The sequence below is a fragment of the Canis lupus genome, chromosome 1 (genome assembly GCF_048164855.1).
Source record: "Canis lupus baileyi chromosome 1, mCanLup2.hap1, whole genome shotgun sequence".
Classification (NCBI taxonomy): domain Eukaryota; kingdom Metazoa; phylum Chordata; class Mammalia; order Carnivora; family Canidae; genus Canis; species Canis lupus.
In genome coordinates this window covers 86,868,730-86,889,825 of record NC_132838.1, presented here as the reverse complement: position 1 = coordinate 86,889,825, position 21,096 = coordinate 86,868,730, and the positions used below count along the sequence as shown (strand labels likewise).

General features: G+C 41.1%; 1 long non-coding RNA gene and 1 other non-coding gene across 4 annotated transcripts in view; both read right to left on the bottom strand.

Annotated features, from left to right (window-relative positions):
• Positions 1-21,096, bottom strand: part of LOC140639804 (uncharacterized) — a 66,339-nt gene that overhangs the window by 25,392 nt on the left and 19,851 nt on the right. For 2 of the 3 annotated variants that reach the window (XR_012036440.1, XR_012036451.1), the window contains exons 1-2: positions 5,123-5,414; positions 4,559-4,669 (exon numbers count right to left, since the gene is read on the bottom strand). This is a non-coding gene — a long non-coding RNA (uncharacterized lncRNA). Of the gene's footprint in view, positions 1-4,558; positions 4,670-5,122; positions 5,415-15,190; positions 15,379-21,096 lie in introns of those variants that run through there. The other variant, XR_012036449.1, reaches the window with a different exon arrangement.
• Positions 20,628-20,729, bottom strand: LOC140608793 (U6 spliceosomal RNA). The gene has a single exon (XR_012010788.1). It is a non-coding gene; the product is annotated as a U6 spliceosomal RNA (small nuclear RNA).

The following is a 21,096-nucleotide window of genomic DNA, read 5'->3' as shown; positions in this document are numbered from 1 at the left end:
TATCTTAACATTCCTGGTGGCATACCTAAGATACAGAAATAGACAATTGTCAGAAATATTTTTTTTATTTTTTTTATTTTTTTAAAGATTTTATTTATTTATTCATGAGAGACAGAGAGAAAGAGGTAGAGACACAGAAGGAGAAGCAGGCTCTATGCAGGGAGCCTGACGTGGGACCCAATCCCAGGTTTCCAGGATCAGGGCCTGGGCTGAAGGCGGCGCTAAACCGCTGAGCCACCCGGGCTGCCCCAGAAATATTTTTTATCATAACTGCAGAAAGCAAGATGACTATTTTTTTTTTTCTTAAAACAAACAACAAACATATATAAGAATTATCTGCTCTGGGATGAGTATTATCATCTGCAAAAAGAAAGTTTAAGATGGTATCATGGGGGATCCCTGGGTGGCGCAGTGGTTTGGCGCCTGCCTTTGGCCCAGGGCGCAATCCTGGAGACCCGGGATCGAATCCCATATCGGGCTCCCGGTGCATGGAGCCTGCTTCTCCCTCTGCCTGTGTCTCTGCCTCTCTCTCTCTCTCTCTCTCTGTGACTATCACAAAAAAAAAAAAAAAATTAAAAAAAAAAAAAAGATGGTATCATGGGGGATCCCTGGGTGGCGCAGTGGTTTAGCGCCTGCCTTTGGCCCACGGCGCGACCCTGGAGACCCGGGATCGAATCCCATGTCGGGCTCCCGGTGCATGGAGCCTGCTTCTCCCTCTGCCTGTGTCTCTGCCCCTCTCTCTCTGTGTCTCTATGAATAAATAAATAAAATCTTTTAAAAATTAAAAAAAAATAAAGAAGGTCTACTGGTATACAAGATTATTTATGATATATTTTAAGAAAAAAAGCATATAAAAATACATGTAAAATCCCTACTCATGTTTTTAAAGTTGTAAAGAATATATAACAAAAGTGTCCTGAAGATGCCCCTGGAATGGTAATCACATACATGGTATTTATTTTCTTCTCTATATTTTTGTGTGCTTTCTCTTTTTTTATTAAAGATTTTTATTTATTCATTCATGTGAGACACAGAGAGAGAGGCAGAGACACAGGCAGAGGGAGAAGCAAGCTCCATGCAGGGAGCCCGACGCAGAACTCAATCCCAGGACTCCAGGATCATGCCCTAGGCTGAAGGTGGCCCTAAACAGCTGAGCCACCCGGGCTGCCCTTTTGTGTGCTTTCTAAATTTTCTTTCTTTCTTTTTTTTAAAGATTTTATTTATTTATTCATGAGAGACACAGAGAGAGAAGCAGAGACACAGACAGAGGAGAAGCAGGCTCCATGCAGGGAGCCCGATGTGGGACTCGATCCCGGGACTCCAGGATCATGCCCTGAGCTGAAGGCAGATGCTCAACCGCTGAGCCACCCAGGCGCCCCTAAATTTTCTACAATAAACATGTAGTGCTCTTGTAGTTAAGAAGAAAATTCTGGGGCAATTGGCTGGCTCAGTCCACAGAGCATGAGACTCTTGATCTCAGGGTTGTAAGTTTGAGCCCCACGTTAAATGTGGAGATTACTTAAAAATAAAAATCTTTTTTAAAGTTTCTTTTCTGTCTTCCTTCTTTCTTTTCTTCCTTTCTTTCTATTTTTTAATGTAGGCCTTTCTCAATTGACTGTCCAAATGTGATAATGACATGAATTTAGGAGACAGTTTGCAACAGTGTTGCAGTTGTGTTCAGATCACACTTGCTGTTGCAGATGCATGCAGGCCATTTGTCATCCTTGGCTCTGGAGCTCAGCAGAGTTTCCTTTCCTTCTGTGGCACGCAATCCAAGGAGGACCGCCTCAGTGGGCTGGCCCAGAGCCACCAAGCCTTCCAAAACCCTGTTGGAGGAGCAGAAAGACCAATTCCGCACTAACAGGCAGATGGTGAAACATCCTCTTGGCTCTTGTAAATTCAGCCATATTGGTGCAGACACAGCTGATAAAAAGGCAAGCAAGTTCTGCAAGGCCAGGCAAAATTAGTCCTCTCTCAAGGCAGTGTTGTGCCATGCCAGCTGGCATTTCCTGCCATGCCCTTAGCCAGTTCAGGGCTGAGAAACTAAGTGGATGATGTGCAAAAAAAGGCAGGCCGTGAACTGAGGACCTGGGCATCTCAACTGGTGAAGAGGTGGGCTCTGAGCCCTGTGACTGTGAAACCGTGACCCCAAAGGGTGAATGAGGTTGAAACTGTCCTCAACAAGACTCCCACTGGAATCCCCCCTCCTCCTTCACAGGAATGTGAAACTGATGAACCTTATCTTTTGGAGGCAAACAACAGGAAGAGCTCCAGGCAGCTTGGGCCAGTGTGAGCTTGACCACTGAATCACATCTGCACAGATGGACCATGGGGTGTCCTCAGCTGTAATATTAAAATCTTTGCCCAAGGAGGAACACACGCCTCATTCACACAATATAGGATACATGTATAGGCATCTGTCCCAAGTACCCCTGCACAACCCTGTGCTGGCCTTTACCCGCAATGACAAAACTCTCCTTTCTGAACATTTATCTTAACCCTAAATAAAATAAATCCGCTCATCCTCACTCTGTGAGCCATGGCTTTGGAAGTTTTCCCCTGTGATCTCCTTCTTTTCTGCAAGTAAAGTTTCTTTTTTGTGACAACTCCACCTAGTGTAGTTTCTTATCTGTCACTTACCAAGGAGGGAACTCACTTGAGTTTAGCTGTCAGGAAGCAGAAAGAATTCCATATGACAGTGGAGTAGAGGGAGCTCTGGATTTCCCCATTCTAGTACGTATAATTATTCACTATACCATTTATTTAAGAGAATGTTTGCTTGTTTTTAAAGACTTTATTTATTCATGAGAGAAAGAGGCAGAGACACAGGCAGAGGGAGAGCAGGTTCCATGCAGGGAGCCTGATGTGGGACTCGATTCCGGGTCTCCAGGATCACGCCCTGGGCTGAAGGCGGCGCTAAACCGCTGAGCCACCCGGGCTGCCTTTTTAGGCCATTGTTATTTTTTTTTTTTTAATTTTATTTATTTATGATAGGCACACAGTGAGAGAGAGAGAGAGAGAGAGAGAGGCAGAGACACAGACAGAGGGAGAAGCAGGCTCCATGCACCGGGAGCCTGACGTGGGATTCGATCTTGGGTCTCCAGAATCACGCCCTGGGCCAAAGGCAGGCGCCAAACCGCTGCGCCACCCAGGGATCCCTAACCCATTGTTATTAAACAGCCTGCTTCTCCCTCTGCCTGTGTCTCTGCCTCTCTCTCTCTCTCTGTGTGACTACCATAAATAAAAATTAAAATAAATAAATAAATAAATAAACAGCGCGTTTACTATATAATAGGGAGCAATGCAGGTTTGGGTTAAAAGCTTGAGACAGAATCAGAGAGTTCTAGTTAAATCTGAACTCTCTCATTTGGTAACAGGATAATATTGGAAAAATTACTTAAATTTGGTGTCAGTTTCCTTACCTGTAAATTAATAATAATAGTAGAACCTATTTCCTAGGGTGTGTCCGTGCCTCTTTCTCTCTCTGTCTCTCAAGAATAAATAAATAAATAAATAAATAAATAAATAAATAAATAATCTTTTAAAAATATAGAAAGTGTAAAAATAATTTTGTTATTAGCTTAACAAAGCACAAAATCTTAGAATTTTTTAAAATAAAATCTTAAAAAATAAAATAAAATCTTAGATTTGTGAAGGGACCTTAGAAAGAACCAATTTCAGTCCTTTCATGTTACATAAGGCAACTATGAGTCAAAGAGGTTGAGTATAGCCTTGGGACCCCTAAGAGCCATTTTATTTTCTTTATATATGCCAATAATTAAAAAAAAAATTTTTTTTTATTTATGATAGGCACACAGTGAGAGAGAGAGAGGCAGAGACATAGGCAGAGGGAGAAGCAGGCTCCATGCACCGGGAGCCCGATGTGGGATTCGATCCTGAGTCTCCAGGATCGCGCCCTGGGCCAAAGGCAGGCGCCAAACTGCTGCGCCACCCAGGGATCCCTATGCCAATAATTAATTAGAAAATGTAATGTGCTTTCCTGAGAAACAAACAAAAAAAAATGTTTTCCTAAATCATGTGGAAATTATTTCTATGATTTCTATTGTTTTGAATCGTTTATTTGCTTCTTATTGAAATTTGACTGTCACTTCGGAAAGTCTTTCCAAAAAGAATCTGGCATTTTGGCTAAATAACCCACTTGATCTTTGTTGCAGCTTCTTTGCCAAATCCATTGTGATTGCTCCAAATAAGCTTCGAATCTCCCTTTCTGTTGTGTCTCTTCTATGTAGCCTGTTTTCTCTGTTTTTCTAGCCACTTTTGGCTAGTGAAAAAAAATACTTTCAACTTTAGACGAGCCAAGTTTGATTCATTGACTCCAATCAAATACCTTCTCTGGAAATCAAGACTCTGGATATGTAAGTGTGCAGGGCAACAAGACAGAAGAAAAGGGCACTCACAGAGAATAGAGAGAAAGCAGACTAACATTTATCCCGTGCTTTCCATATGCACATGGACTCCCCTAATCTTCATAACAACCCTATGAATTACATAATACTATTCTAAAGGTAAAAAAGCTAAGTGCTAGAGAGCAACTTGCCTGAAGTCACACAGCCAGGAAATGATGGAGTTGAAATTTGAACCTTTCCAGTAAACCAGCCACACTCTTGCCCACTCATGGCATTCACGACATTCAATTGATGTCATACCTCTTGATGTAAAAGAAACAAAAAACCAACAATGAACAAAATGAAACAAAACGAAAACCCAATTCTTACAAGATGGTATAGTCATACATTTGGAGAAAAGAAATCCATTATGCAATTCACTAAAAAGCACACCAAATGTCTAAGGGGTATTACCAATACATTGTGCTTCAATTGTTAAGACTCATCCCAAGTAAGGTAAATGATGCATTAGTCCTTCCTAATAAGATTTTCTTATATTATTATGTGTTATGATTCTTGTATCACAAGACAGGAACTTAATGGATGAAGACAAAGAAAAATTGTATAGATTTTATTTCCATAAAAACTTTTCTTTAAATCCAATCTCCTTGTAATTGATCAAATCGTTTTTGTAGCCTTTTTGAGGTTAAAGGGTTTGTGTTCTCCTTCACCTCCCTCCTCTGGCTTTTTTTCAAGCATTTTTCCAGTCCACTTACAGTTCAGAACAGATGTAGATGCTGGCCTGCTCCCAGAATCTTGCTGCTAAATCATGACTCCACCATTCCCCGTGGACTGAGTAGTGCCAAAGTAGAAAATGACTTCAGCGCACAGCAGAATCTGTGTTGCTGCCAATCCGGTTTAAGCCCAAAGGAAGCAATTCTATTTGCAGCACTATTTTTTTTTTTTAAATTTCCAGTTTATGCCAAGAAGGTATAGTACATCACATTTTTGATGATTTATACAGTACATCTTAAGGCCTGTCTCTCCCCTATGGCCTCAAAATTGTCATTTGTCAATTCCCCAGACTGGAAGAGCAGCAAAAAAAAAAAAAAAAAAAAAAGCAATCTTCAGAACATTGGAGATACGCAGATTAACAGGAACTCAACAAGAAAATAAAATGGATTTCTAAAAAAAAAAAAAAACCCTCAAAACTGCAATTCATTTAAAATACGAATACAGTTAGAGCATATGACCCGGAAGATTAATACAGGATAACTCTGGGTTACTTACATGTAATAATGTCAACTGTATCATTTCCCCATCACTGTTGGGTATAGGAAGCTGTACTATGTTGATAAAGAGCAGATGAGAAAGGGAACAGCTGTCAGTAACTTAGCCCTTTATGATGGCAAAACAGCTCCAGAAAACCCTGAGCTCACAAAACTACAGTATGCAGCAAAAACAAAGGGACCTGGAAGCCTGGGTGGCTCAGCTGTTTCCCGCCTGCCTTTGGCCCACGGCATGATCCTGGGGTCCCAGGATCAAGTCCCATTATCGGGCTCCCTGCATGGAGCCTGCTTCTTTCTCTGCCTGTGTCTCTGCCTCTCTCTCTCTCTGTCTCACATGAATATATAAATAAAATCTTTAAAAAAAATAACAACACAAAAACAAAGCAACCAGAAAGTACTGTTAAAACTTTCAATTCCAGAAACATCTGGACAATATCCAATACATAACGGCCTTGACTAGGTGCAGCTGAACATGTTGATTACATTTCAGGCAGCAGTACCAAGTGGTATCCTGATGACAAATTTGGGACTTCAAAGAACCTGTCTCTTCAGGGTTCCTTTTTTCACTTGCTTCAATATATTTAGGTTTTTAGAGCTCTGACATTTCCCCAAACAGGCTTATTGACCTCATTCATTTATGCTTTCACCAAACATGTGTGGAGCTCCTAGTAGGGCCAGGCATCCTCTGAGGCACTGGCATGGAGTACTAAGAAAGACCAGATCCCTGCTATTATGAAGCATCCATTCCAGACTCACACTTCTTATGTTACCAACAAGCAAATTTTAAGCATGTGACCTAGTTCATCACTGTAGGAAATACTCAGTCCCCTCAAATTGTAACTGGGACACAAGAATGCAAGATCACCTGACTCCGGGGGCCGAAACAGAGAGGGTTCAGCCACTTGCTACTGACAAAATGTAAAGGCAGAGAGACAATGGTGGTGAAATAAGAAAGGAATTTTAGTCAGGCCAACACCAGGAAGACAGTGAGCCAGCATCTCAAAGATGGTCTCTAAAGTGCTGAAAATGCTTCTAGGTTTATATAAGGAAAATGTGGGACACAGGTGAGTGGGTATGTGCAGGTGGGCAGTAAAGATCAGGTGGATCTTTGTCTTGGGGTCAATCATGCAGGGTCTTGCTGGCTCAGGGCCATTTTTGTTGCTTGACTAGGTAGTTTCAGTTCCCATCACAGGATGCTTTGCCCTCAGAGTCTTTTGCTGGAGTTAAGAGATAAGCTGGAAAGAACTTAATCAATTAGAAAGTACAGACTGAGGTCAAAATGGAGTTGATGTCTTCTTTGAAAGTGTCATTTTAAGGTGAATATGTTTTACCGCCAATAATTTTTCTTCTTCAAGGGATCCCTTCATTTTTTTTTAGCCAGAAAACATATAGTCTTAAATGGCAGTAAAAACAATCAATGAGAACTTGGAACTTTCAGAAAGGTCATTTATTACTACACACAGTGCTAAACTTGCCCTACCCTAAAATCTCCACAGATTGAAAACATAAGAATCCAAAGAGATATACACCCACCAGTGGGGCATACTGGTCTTTGACTTAAATAACTCTCAAGAAATGACTTGTTAGTTTTATTAACATTTGATTAACTTTGACAAATCAGCACAAAGGATTCAATGCAATGACCTGTCTTAACAGGAAGCCAAAGCAAAAGGAAGAGAAAATAAAATGTAACAGAAGGGGAGCAAAATATGCTACTCCCAAAATAGCCTCTTTGGCAAAAAGATTATTTTAGGCTGATTAGTTTTGAGAAGCCACAGATGTAGGAGTAGAAGCTGCCCTTTTTTGAGGGACATTTACATTTATAAGGAAAATCTCCATTTATAAGGGTGTCTTCCTCTCCATATTAGGAAGAGAAGAAAGTATCCAAATCCCTAGGAACTTATCAATGGAAAAGGTCTGATTGAAATCTTCATAACAAGCCTACCCTTTGTTTACTGTGCTTTTCCTGGTAACTTTTCATAATTAGTTTCCCTGACCTACCCAAACATTGTTCTTTTGTCATTAGCTAATGATAGTATTTAAGGTGGTGGCTTGGCTATTTTCGGGAGTTACTCAGTCTTCCTGGTCTCTGCATGTATTCAGGAGGTATATATATTACACTTCCATTTGTTTTTCTCTTGTTAATCTGCCTTTTGTTACAAGGGAGTGCTGGGGAGGAAAAATAATTTTCCCTCCACCCTTCTAAGTTCTTAGCTAAGACCTGCCCTTGCCCCCCAACCTTAAATAGCATCTTCAGCGAAAGACAAAAGAAAAATGTAGGAGGTAGGAAGCCATTTATGGGAGGTCACCAGGAAAAGCATTGTAAACAAGGGTAGGGTTGTCATGCAGATTTAAATGATGTGTTCCCTATTGATGAAAGTTTCCAGAATTGTAGTCCTCCTCTCCCTGGTATAGAGGGAGACACCCTCACAAAGGGCAATGTCCCATATAAATGTAAATATCCCTTACAAAAGAGTAACTTCTTCTTGTTTTCAGAATTTGTCTTGTGTCTGCTGTTTCTTAAACATAACCAGCTGAAGAGGCATATTTTAGGATGACATATTTACTCCTCTTTGAGGGTCTCAGCTAAGAACCCAGAAGAGTAGTGAAAAAATATTTTTCTACCTCTTATTAAGGATATCGAACTAAAGTCTATCTTTTTCTTTTTTCTTTTCTTTTCTTTTCTTTTTTCTTTTTTTTTTTTTTTTTTAGGATTGTATGTATTTGACAGAGAGAGAGAGCACAAGCAGGGGGGAGCAGCAGGCAGAGGGAGAGAGAGAAGCCGACTCTCCACAGAGCAGGAGGCCCAACATGGAGCATCCCTAAAGTGTAATAGATGAGAAAACTAAGCCTCCTAAGAGGTAAACTAACTGGCTCCTAAACACAAAATTAGAGTAAGGGAAGGGGGGCGGGGGTGGTGCCTGTGTGGCTCAGTTGGTTAAGCATCTGCCTTCTGCTTAGGTCATGATCTCAGGGTCCTGGAATCAAGCGCCATATCAGGCTTCCTGCTCTTGGGGCTGGGGAGTGTCTTTCTCTCCCCATTTCTCATGCTTGTTCAGATAAATAAATAAAGTCTTTAAAAATAGAGTAAAGGAAGAAGATCCTTGGGGTTGGAGGAGGTCTATAAGACAATGATGATCATTGGATTTCAGCTATCAGGAATGGCTCTCTTCCTCCAAATGTGGAAAAAGCTTTAAAAAAAAATCGGGGGAGAGTGGCCAGGAGCCAAGCTTCAGGTGGAAGCAACAGGAAGCAGCAGCAAATTCAATGTCATTGTGGCCATTGCAAATGGCAAAAGGTGAGGAACCAGCATGGCCTGGCAAATACAAATGTACCTAGGAGTGCAGGAAGACAGAAATTGGGATCTTAGACTCTAGGGTGCAATAATGGCCCTAATGCAGGACTTGGGGGACTGTGTTCTTCAAGATCTCTGAGTTTAGTATAAGAAACAGACTAATTGTACTATGTGAGAAAAGGGCACAGGAGTCAAAATGAGAAACACGGTCAGCCCAAGGAATGATATGATTAATTCTGTCAAAAAACATAGACTTCATATAGGAGGGTATATGCTGGGTACTGAGGTATAAATAGGAATTTTTCATGTTGACAAGTGGTAAAGATCACAGCATTCCAAATTAGTGAAAACTCAAGCGCAAAAGTAAAGAAGTATGATTATGTATTATGGCTGAAGCTTAAACATCAAGGAAGAAAAATAGGAGATGAGTCTGAAGAAATAGGTAAGCCAGGGAAGTGTTTTGTTTTGAAAATCATTTCAAACTTACAAAAAGTTGCAACAATAAAAAAGAGTACATAAAACACTTGTGTACCATTTATCCAGAATTGTCTCTCTCTCTCTCTCTCTCTCTTTTTTTTTTTTTTTTTTTAAGATTTTTTACTTATTGGGCAGCCCGGGTGGCTCAGCGGTTTAGCGCCGCCTTCAGCCCGGTGCAGGATCCTGTAGACCCGAGATCGAGTCCCATGTCAGGCTCCCTTCATGGAGCCTGCTTCTCCCTCTGCCTGTGTCTTTGCCTCTCTTTCTCTCTCTCTCTCTCTCTCTGTGTCTCTCATGAATAAATAAAATCTTTAAAAAAATGATTTTTTACTTATTTATTTGCAAAAGAGAGTGTATGCACCTGCTGAGGAAGGGGCAAAGGGACAAGCAGACTCCAAGGACCCTGACATCATGACCTTAGCCAAAGTTAGGTGCTTAACTGACTGAGCCACCCAGGTGCCCAAACTTGTCTATTGTTAACATTTTGTCCCATTTTCTTTATCATTCTCTTTCTCGTTGTACACACAAACAAAATACTTTTTGACTCCCTTTGAGAGGAGCCAAATACAGCCATTGCCGTGATTTTGTTCATCCAAGAACATAATCGGATTTGTATTTTAAAACAGTAGCTCCTAGAGGGAGGTTGACTTTCAGGAAGACATTGTGGAGGTCTGGAAGTAAAATAACGAGTGATTAAATGAAGGATCCATCTGTGGCGATGAGGAGGAGTAGATTCAAGAGAAGAATAAGTGTTACCAGTTGGACGCAGTATCTGAGAAACAGGGAAGACGAGGGTGGAACCTGGGATTAGGACTGGGTAATTGAGTGATAAAATCCTGCCAAGACAAGAGAATGATGATGATAACACAGCAACATGAATCACTGACATATATTAGATGCTAATTATACACTAAAATTTTTTCCAAAAGCTTTAGATTTTAGGGGCCCAGAGCAGGCCACCCGAAGAAGGGCCACTTTAGCAGGAACATTATTTTGAATTAAAAGTAATCAAAACCCAGCAGATTTAGGAGAAACTCTTTACTCCCGTCTCAACTGCTTGCCTAAATCAAGAAGACAGCTATTTATTTTTTAAGATTTTATTTATTTATTCATGAGAGACACAGAGAGAGAAGCAGGCTCACTACAGAGAGCCCTATGTGGGACTCGATCCCACGACCCTGGGGATCACAACCTGAGCCTAAGGCAGACGCTTTACCACTGAGCCACCCAGGGGTCCCCAGAAGACAGCTATTAACAGAGATTCCTCTTTACCTAAAACACTTACCTACATAATAGAGCAATCTTTGTTTTCCAAACATCTCTCACCTTCCCCTAATGGTTTCCTTAGGCCCCTACCCTTCTCCTTAGCCTAGTGTCAAGTTTATTTAATTTCAAACTTCCCCAGAAATGTAGTCTAACTGTAGTCAGTGAGTCAGTGCCAGCCAGTGAGTGCCACAAGGGCCCTCCCCATACCCTGAAGACAAGGTCATCTGCATAAGACCCCTTGCTTTTTCCCTAAGGGAAAGCCAGCTTGCCCCAAATAGTTCTTTTCTTTTGCTCACAACTTTCTTGCCCCGCCCTCCTTCTATGAAAATACTACTCGCTAGACAGGATGCTGCCTCATTACTGAATCCCTTAATGAAGCCAATTAGACCTTTCACACGTATTCTGTTGAATTTTTATTATTTAACAATACATATTACATCAATATAGCTTTAGCTCTGCAGAAGAGAGTTAAACCCCAAATATCAAAGAGCCAAAGATGCCTTCAATTATAAATTTATCTCATTATGAGGCAAATTAGATATGGAAACGATAAATCCATTTCATTTCTCTCTTTTTTTTCATTTCTACTTTAATATTCAAAATGGTTTTAAACACCTGAGATGGCAATTGGTATTTCCCAGGCGCCCTCTTGTGGCTTGGCTTAGCGATTCCCAAATTTATCGGATGGACAGTATCTACCTGGAGAACTTTATGAAAATAGTTTCCAAGGCCTCATCCACAAGCGACCAGAACAGGGTAAAAGGAGACCTATCTATCTATTTTTTGTATTTTGTAAAGGTTTTATTTACTTATTCATGAGACACACACACACACAGAAAGGCAGGCTCCACGCAGGGAGCCTGACGTGGGACTCGATCCCAGGACTCCAGGATCAGGCCCTGGGCTGAAGGCTGCGCTAAACCGCTGCGCCACCAGGGCTGCCCTATCTATGTATTTTTAAAGCTCTCCAAAGTGATTTTGATGATCAGCCACTGTAAAATCTGGCAGCTTAAAAATTTCCTCCTTTCCAAGTTCACTTGAAACAAATTCAGAAACAAAGTTTTTAGAGCCAGAAAGAGCATTTTGTCCCAATGTTTCATTTTACATGTGAAAAAAACTGAAACTGCAAATGTGAAAGGCCTTGCCCAAGGTCACAGAGGTTGTAAATGGCAAAAGCAAGAGCCTGACATCCCCTGCAGGCTCTAAACTCAGCAAGGTTAATCAGAACAATTCTATCTTGTCCCATCCATCTCCAGGCTTATCCCTCAACTCACTCACACCCCACATCACTCTGGGGAGATCACAGGCAAAAATGCCATCAGAGATCCCTCGGAGAGAAATACGATTCTTTTTAATATTTGGCGTGTCTTAAAGATTGATTTTTTTTAAAGATTTTATTTATTCATGAAACACACACACACAGAGAGAGAAAGAGGGATGCAGAGACACAGGCAGAGGGAGAAGCAGGCTCCATACAGGGAGACTGGTCTCCAGGATCATGCCCTGGGCCGAAGGCAGGTGCCAAACCACTGAGCCATCCAGGGATCCCCTTAAAGATTGATTTTTAAGGAGCACCAGGAATCAAGCAGGATGAAATGTTCCCTATAGGAAAGCCACGTGAATGCACAGAGTCTCTCCTCTTTTCCAGGATTTGTCTATGTTGTATATTCAACATGTATTGTCTGTTGTTCCACATTTAAAATTTTTATTCTTTTGGATCTTGAAATTTGAAAGTGCAGTTGCAAATGCTGCCTTCTGGGCAGAGTAGGCAGGAGGGTAAGAGGAAAACTTGCTTTCCAGTCTGACCCTAGACAAGGATTAGTTAGTTCATCAGCAGAAAGGGACTACATCATAGGCAAGGTGCTGAATGAGGAAGGGAGCTTGGAAAATAGAAAGGGGCCTGGGAAAATGTGTCTGCCTTGCCATTTTGCAAAGTGTAGTCTGTTTATCCCCAACATTATTACATTTCTGGGATTCCTTTGGGTCCTTTCCCTTTGAGCTTTCTCAGTGCCCCCCATCTACTCTGATAAGTTCTGGGCTCATCTCAAACCTTGCTTTGCCAAAACTTGGACTAACAGCCTGGACATACCCTGGGAGCCAGTCAAAAATGCAGAATCTTGAGCCCCACCCCAAACCTACTGAAGCAGAATTGGCATTTTAACGAGATCTCCATGTGATTCATATGCACATTAAGGATTGAGAAACACTGCTCTAAAATATAAATGCTAGAATCCTGTGGCTGAGAGAGAGGCAAAAATTTCCCTAGGCCAGTTCAGAGTTTTTTCAATGGTATTGAAATCCAGGGTTTTCATGGAATGTTTCCATGATTCTAAGAAGCATAATTATCATTTGCTGAAATTATTGAATGCATAAGTATTTTAAGCTTGAGGACTATATTATGACCCAGTTTATTTCTCTCTTCCTCTATTGTTTTTTTTTTTTTTTTTTTTAATTTTATTTATTTATGATAGTCACATAGAGAGAGAGAGAGAGAGGCAGAGACATAGGCAGAGGGAGAAGCAGGCTTCATGCACCGGGAGCCTGACGTGGGATTCGATCCGGGGTCTCCAGGATCGCGCCCTGGGCCAAAGGCAGGCGCCAAACCGCTGCGCCACCCAGGGATCCCTCCTCTATTGTTTTTTTTGTTTGTTTGTTTTGTTTTGTTTTTTTTAAGTATCTTTCTCTCTCTGTCTTTTTAAAAATAATCCTTATACCCAACATGGGGCCCAAACTCATTGCTCTGAGATCAAGAGTTGTACAGCCTTTCGACTGAGCCAGCCAGGTGCTTTCTTTTCAATTACACACTTAACTCCACCCATGGTTGGGCATTTGTGCCTAAGTAGAATCAAAGGGAACTTAATTCAAGCACAGAAGCATTGAAGTAGAAGCTCCCAGCATGTAATGAGTTGTGTGGACTTCAAATTAATTGGCTTTCTTGAGCATTAGTCACCACAGCAGTAAGATACACAGATGCTACTGTCTACTCCATGTATCTCCCAAGAATATTAAGGGATCAAAAGAATAACTCATCTCTGGAAAGGACACTGCTGACTACTTAGCAGCTCAAATCAGAAATATATGAACCAGCCTTCGCTTCCCACATGAGCTCCATCATCAATTACCAGCAAGTTTATCACTTCTCTCACAACCTTCCATTTCTTTTATCCTCACTGCCACTAATCTGGACTCAGCCACTATCACATTTCACCTTAATGAGGGCCTCCTCTGGGCAACCCCTGCCTCTACTGTCCTTCAAATCATCATATACCCTGAACTAGAGACTTTTTTGTAAGCACAATGTTGATCACAAAATTCCCCTATGTAGAACTCTTCAATGGCTTTCAAGGGCCTTGAGCCCCAAATCCCCTTGTGACTCATTCATCTGGACACCTTTTCTACAATCTCTTCTCTTGCTGCTCTCTAATTACATTGATTTTGAAAATCAGAACTCATAGAGCTTTATTAGGAAACAACTTAATATTTGTCTCCCACTGTTCCTTTAACCTTTCCTGTGACTATCTCTCTTCTTTCACACTTGGATGAAGATGCCAGCAGCTTCAATGACTTTTTGGTTTCCTACTGGGTAATAAAAAATATTATGGTCACTTCCAATGTCAAACACATTCTCAGTTCAATATTTCAAAATATCTAGTTCCATATAAGATGGAAAACATCAAATTCAATTTAAAATGAAATTGTGCTCATCCTCTGGCTGAAGCTCAATGTAGGCCGGCTGTTTGTGGAGGAAGGGACTAGGTCATGGTACTTTCTCTTTTTCTCCCATGTGGTACTTCCACCTCCTCCACCCCCTGAACTGTGCTCATTCTCTGATTCCACAAGGGGGTTGAAGAAAGGAAAGAGAGGTGAGGAGAGGATTCAAGTATTTTTTCTCTGGCCAGTATTATGGAAAGATGTCACACCAAATATAGAAGTCAAGCTGTTCCCACTTCTGGCTTATCTCCTAGTGTGTAACTGTGGGCAACTACAGTCATTTCACCTGTGTACTTTTTGAAGCGTGACTTGATATCATCTACCATGTCCTCTGATGCCATGTCCCTCAGGATACATATCAAATTCTCTTGCTGGTCCAAATGAAGTCCTTTTCCCCAATCTTGAGGTGAAAGGGTAGCACCCTTTGCCCTTGGAGGGGTTGAGGGAAACAGTTCTCCCTTCAAAAAAATCAGGGGCAGCCTGGGTGGCTCAGCAGTTAGTGCCGCCTTCAGCCTAGGGTGTGATCCTGGAGACCTGGGATCGAGTCCCATGTCAGGCTCCCTGCATGGAGCCTGCTTCTGCCTCTGCCTCTCTTTCTCTCTCTCTCTCTCCCAAATAAATAAAATCTTTTTAAAAAAATCACCTCCACAGATCATTCCTGCATTTCCACTCACTCTCTCAATTGTTTTATATCCTTATGTGGCTAAGGTATTCCATAGTCATATAACCAGTGTCTGGATATCTACTTGGAAATTACTACTGGGTGGCCAGTCTTGAAACATGCTTCAGTTTCATAACTCTCTCACCTTAAGGTCAAAGCTTGCCTTTCATCACTGTGTTGTGTGGGATTCTGTTGGTTTCTCGAACACACCACATTCTCACGGACTTCTGGGCTTTCAAACGCGGTATCTCCTCTTCTTGGGAAACACATTATGCCCCATTCCTCCTCATTTGCTTTCCTACTTCTCATTGTATCTGCAATTCCTCATCCACACTGTGGACATAGGAGAATTGAGAGAATAAAAATAAAGAGAGGATTTGTGAGCCAAGGATATGATTTAGTATATATTTCATACATGAGGAAATCAGAAAAGCCAATAAAACTATGGAAAGATGTTCAACCAAAGTAATTATGAAGAAACTACAAATTAAAACTATAGGCTATCATTTTCCACCCACCAGACTAGCAAATGAAATGAAAAAGCATGACAGTATTAAATATTGGGATATACAAATGCTTAACTATTGCTGGTAGCAGTAAAGAGGTCCAAACTCTTTAGAAAACAATTTGAAAAAAAAAAAAAAAAAGAAAGAAAACAATTTGACATTGTCCTATCAAGGTGAACATGTGCATACCCTAAAACTGAGCAATTTACTTCTAGGTAGTATGTACCTAGAGAAACATATATGTGATCCAGAGACATGTATAAGAATGTTCACGGTAGCACTGTGATGATCAAAAACTGGAAAAACAATCCACATGTCCATTGACAGAATGGGCAGTAGATCGTGGTATGTTTATATGATGGGATACAATACAGCAAAGAAAATGAATGAATTACAGCTCTATGTGACAAAATGGATAAATCCAGGAGCATAATGTTAAATTAAAAAAGCATACTGCAGGATACTTTCAGTATAATACCTTACATAAAAATTTAAAAACAAAGTTAACAATATATTTTGTACATACATATACAAAGGCATGTAGTAAAACCATAAAGAAAAGCAAAGAAAAGCTAAACAAAAAATTCAGGACAATGGCTATTTGTGGGTCCAAGATATAGTCCAGAAATGAGACACAGAACTGGGTTATAAAATAACCATGAGTGTTTATTTTATTATGGTCTTAAATATTTGATAGAACAAATCAGTATGAGTTTAGGGGCATCTGGGTGGTTCAGTCAGTTAAGCATCTGACTCTTGATTTCGGTTCAAGTCATGATCATGATTAGGGTCATGAGATGGAGCCCTATGGTGGGCTCTGTGCTGGGTGTGGAGTTTGCTTAAGATTCTCTCTCTCGGGCAGCCCGGGTGGCTCAGTGGTTTAGTGCTGCCTTCAGCTGGGGGCATGATCCTGGAGACCCGGGATTGAGTACTACGTCAGATTCCCTGCATGGAGCCTGCTTCTCCCTCTGCCTGTGTCTCTGCCTCTCTCTGTGTCTCTCATGAATAAATAAATAAAATCTTTAAAAAGAAAAAGATTTTCTCTTTCCCTCTCTCTGCCTTCTACTCCCCCACCTCCTACATATATGCTCTCTTTCTCCAAAAAGTAATGAAGTATGAGTTTACTTATTTCTCCCTTTATCTGCCAAAATCAGTTGTCTCTGTTATTTCTATCTTTTTTTTTTTTGTCTCTGTTATTTCGAGGTAGAGTCTATGATTCTTGAACATCAGCCTGTTTCAAGGCCATACTCTCAGCCCCAGTTCTGAGGAGACATTTTGTCCATGTATTAAATCCAGTTTCAGGATGCCTGGGTGGCTCAGTGGTTGAGCGTCAGCCTTCGGCCCAGGGCATGATCCTGGAATCCTGGGACTGAGTTCCACATCAGGCTCTCTGCATAGAGCCTGCTTCTCCCTCCCTATGTCTCTGCCTCTCTCTCTCGGTGTTGCTTGTGAATAAATAAATATAAATCTTAAAAAAATGAAAATAAATAAATCCAGTTTCAGACAATAAGGAAAGTGGGAGATTAAGAACCGTGTCCCACTCCTGACCCTGCCATTTATTAGCTATGCCATTTCAGGAATCTCAGCCTCAGCTTGCTTACCTACAAAATGGTACTAACAACTCCAACCTACAAGGTTGCTGTGAGGATTCAATGAGACAACTGTGCACAAAGCACTCAGGACATAATAAGTGCTTCGAACATATTTGCTTCCTCCCCCATCATAACAGAAATGGATAAGACTGTGTATTCAAGATGGTTTGCAACCATCACCATTTTTTTTTTTTTTAAAGGAGCACCTGGATGGCTCAGTTGGTTAAGAATCTGCCTTCAAAAAAAAAAAGAATCTGCCTTCAGGTTCAGCTCAGGTCATGATCCCAAGGTCCTGGGATTGAACCTCCTATGGGGCTCCCGGCTCAGTGGGGGGTCTGCTTTTTCCTCTCCTCCTTGTTCATGCTCTCTCACACACAAATATTTATTATTCGAGAGACAGAGAGTGCAAAGGGGGAGGGACAGATGGAGAGGGAGAGAGAATCTTTTTTTACAATTTTTTTTTAATTTATTTTTTTATGATAGTCACACAGAGAGAGAGAGAGAGGCAGAGACATAGGCAGAGGGAGAAGCAGGCTCCATGCACTGGAAGCCCGATGTGGGATTCGATCCTGGGTCTCCAGGATCGCGCCCTGGGCCAAAGGCAGGCGCCAAACCGCTGCGCCACCCAGGGATCCCAGGGAGAGAGAATCTTAAGCAAGCTCCATGCTCAGCACGGAGCCCAACTGGGGCTGGATCTCACAACCACCCTGAGATCATGAGCTGAGCTGAAACCAAGAGTCAGACACTCAACCAAAGCCACCCAGGCACCCCATTACTGCTCTTTACAAACCAAATTTAAGCTTGTGCACTCCTTCAGTCAACCCTCATTTGGCAGGCTTTATGATGATTGATGAGTAGCTTCAATTGCACAAGGGAGAAATGGCATCTTTTCTAACCTCAGGACTAGACCTAATGAAGAGATTTCTGACCCAAGTTGTGCGCTATGTAAGAACAAAGTTATAGGGACTTAGGTGATGGGCCAGAAAAATGTTTAATAAATAATGAAAATATGACCCCTGGCGCCAGTAGGCTGCTTAAGGCCATTCATACTCCCTTGCCATCCGCTGAGTCATTGCTAAGCTGGGGAAACATGAGTTCCTGAAGCTACCTGGAAGGCTGGTTATGTCATCTCTGGTTGAAATGGATTCTGAAATATATGTCATCTCCTGGGGGAGAGGGGGAAGGGAGCTTAACTCCTGGGAAGTGAGATATTACTTTGTTCCAGTTTGCAAAACAGATCTATCAGACTCCATTCCCAGAAACTGTCTCCTGAATGACTTAAAGCAGGGCTAAAGAAACAGAATGCATATTTTTAATTGATTCTTTCTTTGAGCCGAGTTCCAAGTCGCCTAATACATTTTTAAATTCCCAAAGAGCTAGTTGCATTCAGAGTGACTCCAAAAAAGTTGTTCTAATTTGGGATGTCAGGCATCACTGCCACATATCATCACAACAATTGCTACTCTGGCTAATTGGAGGATAGATGAAAGGCTGTTTTCTTCATCTACCTCATCTGCCTTCTCCTTCACTTTATTGGGTATCAGTTCTTAAAATTAGGGGTATGAATATGATCTATCCCCCTGTTAATTCAAGAGTTAGGTCACAGGAGGACCCTAGGATTTTAGAGCTGGCAGCTGGAGCTCAGAGTTCTTGCATGCTTTTCCCGAAACTGTAGTGTGTAATAGAATCAGTGGGAGGGCTTGTTAAAACACAGATTGCTGGGTTCCATTCTAAGAGTTTCTGATTCAGTCTCTGATGTATAGGGTGTGGCCTGAGAATTCACATTTTGGGCAGGTTTGTGGCATTTTTTATGCTTCTGGTCCACGGACCATAGTGTGAAAAACACTGTCTCAGTTTATTTTTTTATTTTTTATTTTTTTAAGATTTTATTTATTTATCCACGAGACACACACACACAAAGGGAGAGGAAGGCTCCATGCAGGGAGCCCGACATGGGACTCGATTCCAGGTCTCCAGGGTCACACGGCAGGCTGAAGGCGGCACTAAACCGCTGAGTCACCCGGGCTGCCCAACCCTGTCTCAGTTAATTGAAGGACAAGGTATAGGGGCCAATGCTTAAGCAGTCCAGTACTTTCTCCAAGCAGGCTTTTCTATAGGGTATAGATTTCATGCTAAAATTATGGAAACCAGAGGTTCTTCCCTTCTGGGACTTCTCAAAGGGGAGAATTACATTGGAGGAAGACCTAAAAGCATGAACTTTAGTATCAGAAAGACCTGGGTGAGGGATCTGCTGGTCCATGGTTTAGCTTGCTGACTTTGGGCAAGTTGTTTAGGTTATTTGAATATCAATTCCTTCATATGTAAATCATAAATGACTGGTTCTTCTAACAATTTGAGACTTCTGAAGAATAGTTCAAGAACTATTTGACATAGAGTTATAGACTATAAGCCACAGGGCATCTAATTTAGGTTCTTCACTTTTCAGATGTGGAAACAAAGGTCCAGAGAAAGTATCTTAGTGAAGATCTCATAGCAAATGGCAGAATGAGGACCAGCATACAGGTCTTTTAATGTGTTTTGTTTTGTTTTCATCATTCACATTGGAAGAATATTTCCAAACCAAAGATTTCAAAACTAAATACTTTGGTAGTAGAAATCCATTCATATAGCAAAATGTAAACTTATGATAAATATTTTCTTTTATTTTTTTTTAAATTATTTATTTATTCATTCATAGAGAGAGAGAGATTGAGAGAGAGGCAGAGACACAGGCAGAGGGAGAAGCTGGCTCCATGCAGGGAGCCCAATGTGGGACTCGATCCCAGGTCTCCAGGATCACACCCTGGGCTGCAGGCAGCGCTAAACCACTGCACCACCAGGACTGCCCCTATGATAAATATTTTAGGCAGTCATATTAGCTAAACTCTGTGATTTAATCTATTTTTTTTTTCTTTAGAGAGAGAGAACGTGAGTGGGGGCCTGGGGCATTGGGAGGGGCAGAGAGAATCTTTTTTTTTTTTCTTTTTTTCTTTTTTTTTTGGGCAGAGAGAATCTTAAGCAGACTCCACACTCAGCATATAGCCTGACGCAGAGCTTGATCTCAAGACCCTGAGATCATGACCTGAGCCAAAATCAGGAGTCAGACTTTTTTTTTTAAGATTTTATTTATTTATTCATGAGAGACACAGAGAGACAGAGAGAGGCAGAGACACAGGCAGAGGGAGAAGCAGGCTCCATGCAGGGAGCCTGACGTGGGACTTGACCCTGGGGCTCCAGGATCTTGCCCTGGGCCAAAGGCAGGCTTCAAACCACTGAGCCACCCAGGAATCCCAGGAGTCAGACTCTTAACTGACTGAGCCACCCAGGTACTCCTAATTTATTTTTCAAAATACCAATTCTTGTACAATGTTACACATTATACTTTTTCCTTTAGCAAAAAGAATGTTTTTTTAATATTTTGGCAAAGTCTTTTCCAGACCAAACATGAAATAAGCAGGCAAGAATGAACTATTTTATAGTGTACAAAAATATGGAACTCTACAAATTTGTGTGTCATCCTTGTCCAGGGGCCATGCTAATCTCTGTATCATTCCAATTTCTTTATATGTGCTGATGAAGTGAGTACCACATTACACTTTTATACAATGGGACACATTATATGGGAAGATAATAAGAATTTGTTCTTTTCACTCTTAAGTATGAAAACTTACAGCAGCTCTCCAATATTGATTTTACTTTTCTTTACAGTGGATTTTCAGAAAGTCTTTGTGGCATAATAATGTTTTGCAAAAAGGGTGTGACTATTTATAGAATTATTGTCTTTGCTGCTAGAAAGGAGTACCTTTGAAAAAGGAGAGCTTAGTAGATGTGAAATCAATTTCCACATGGAGGATGAAAAAGTTACAAATGTATTAGGAAAATTACAATAAATGTTTAAAAGAAAAAAAATGGAACTCAGAGGACATTATTCATGAAACCATACTTGGGATATA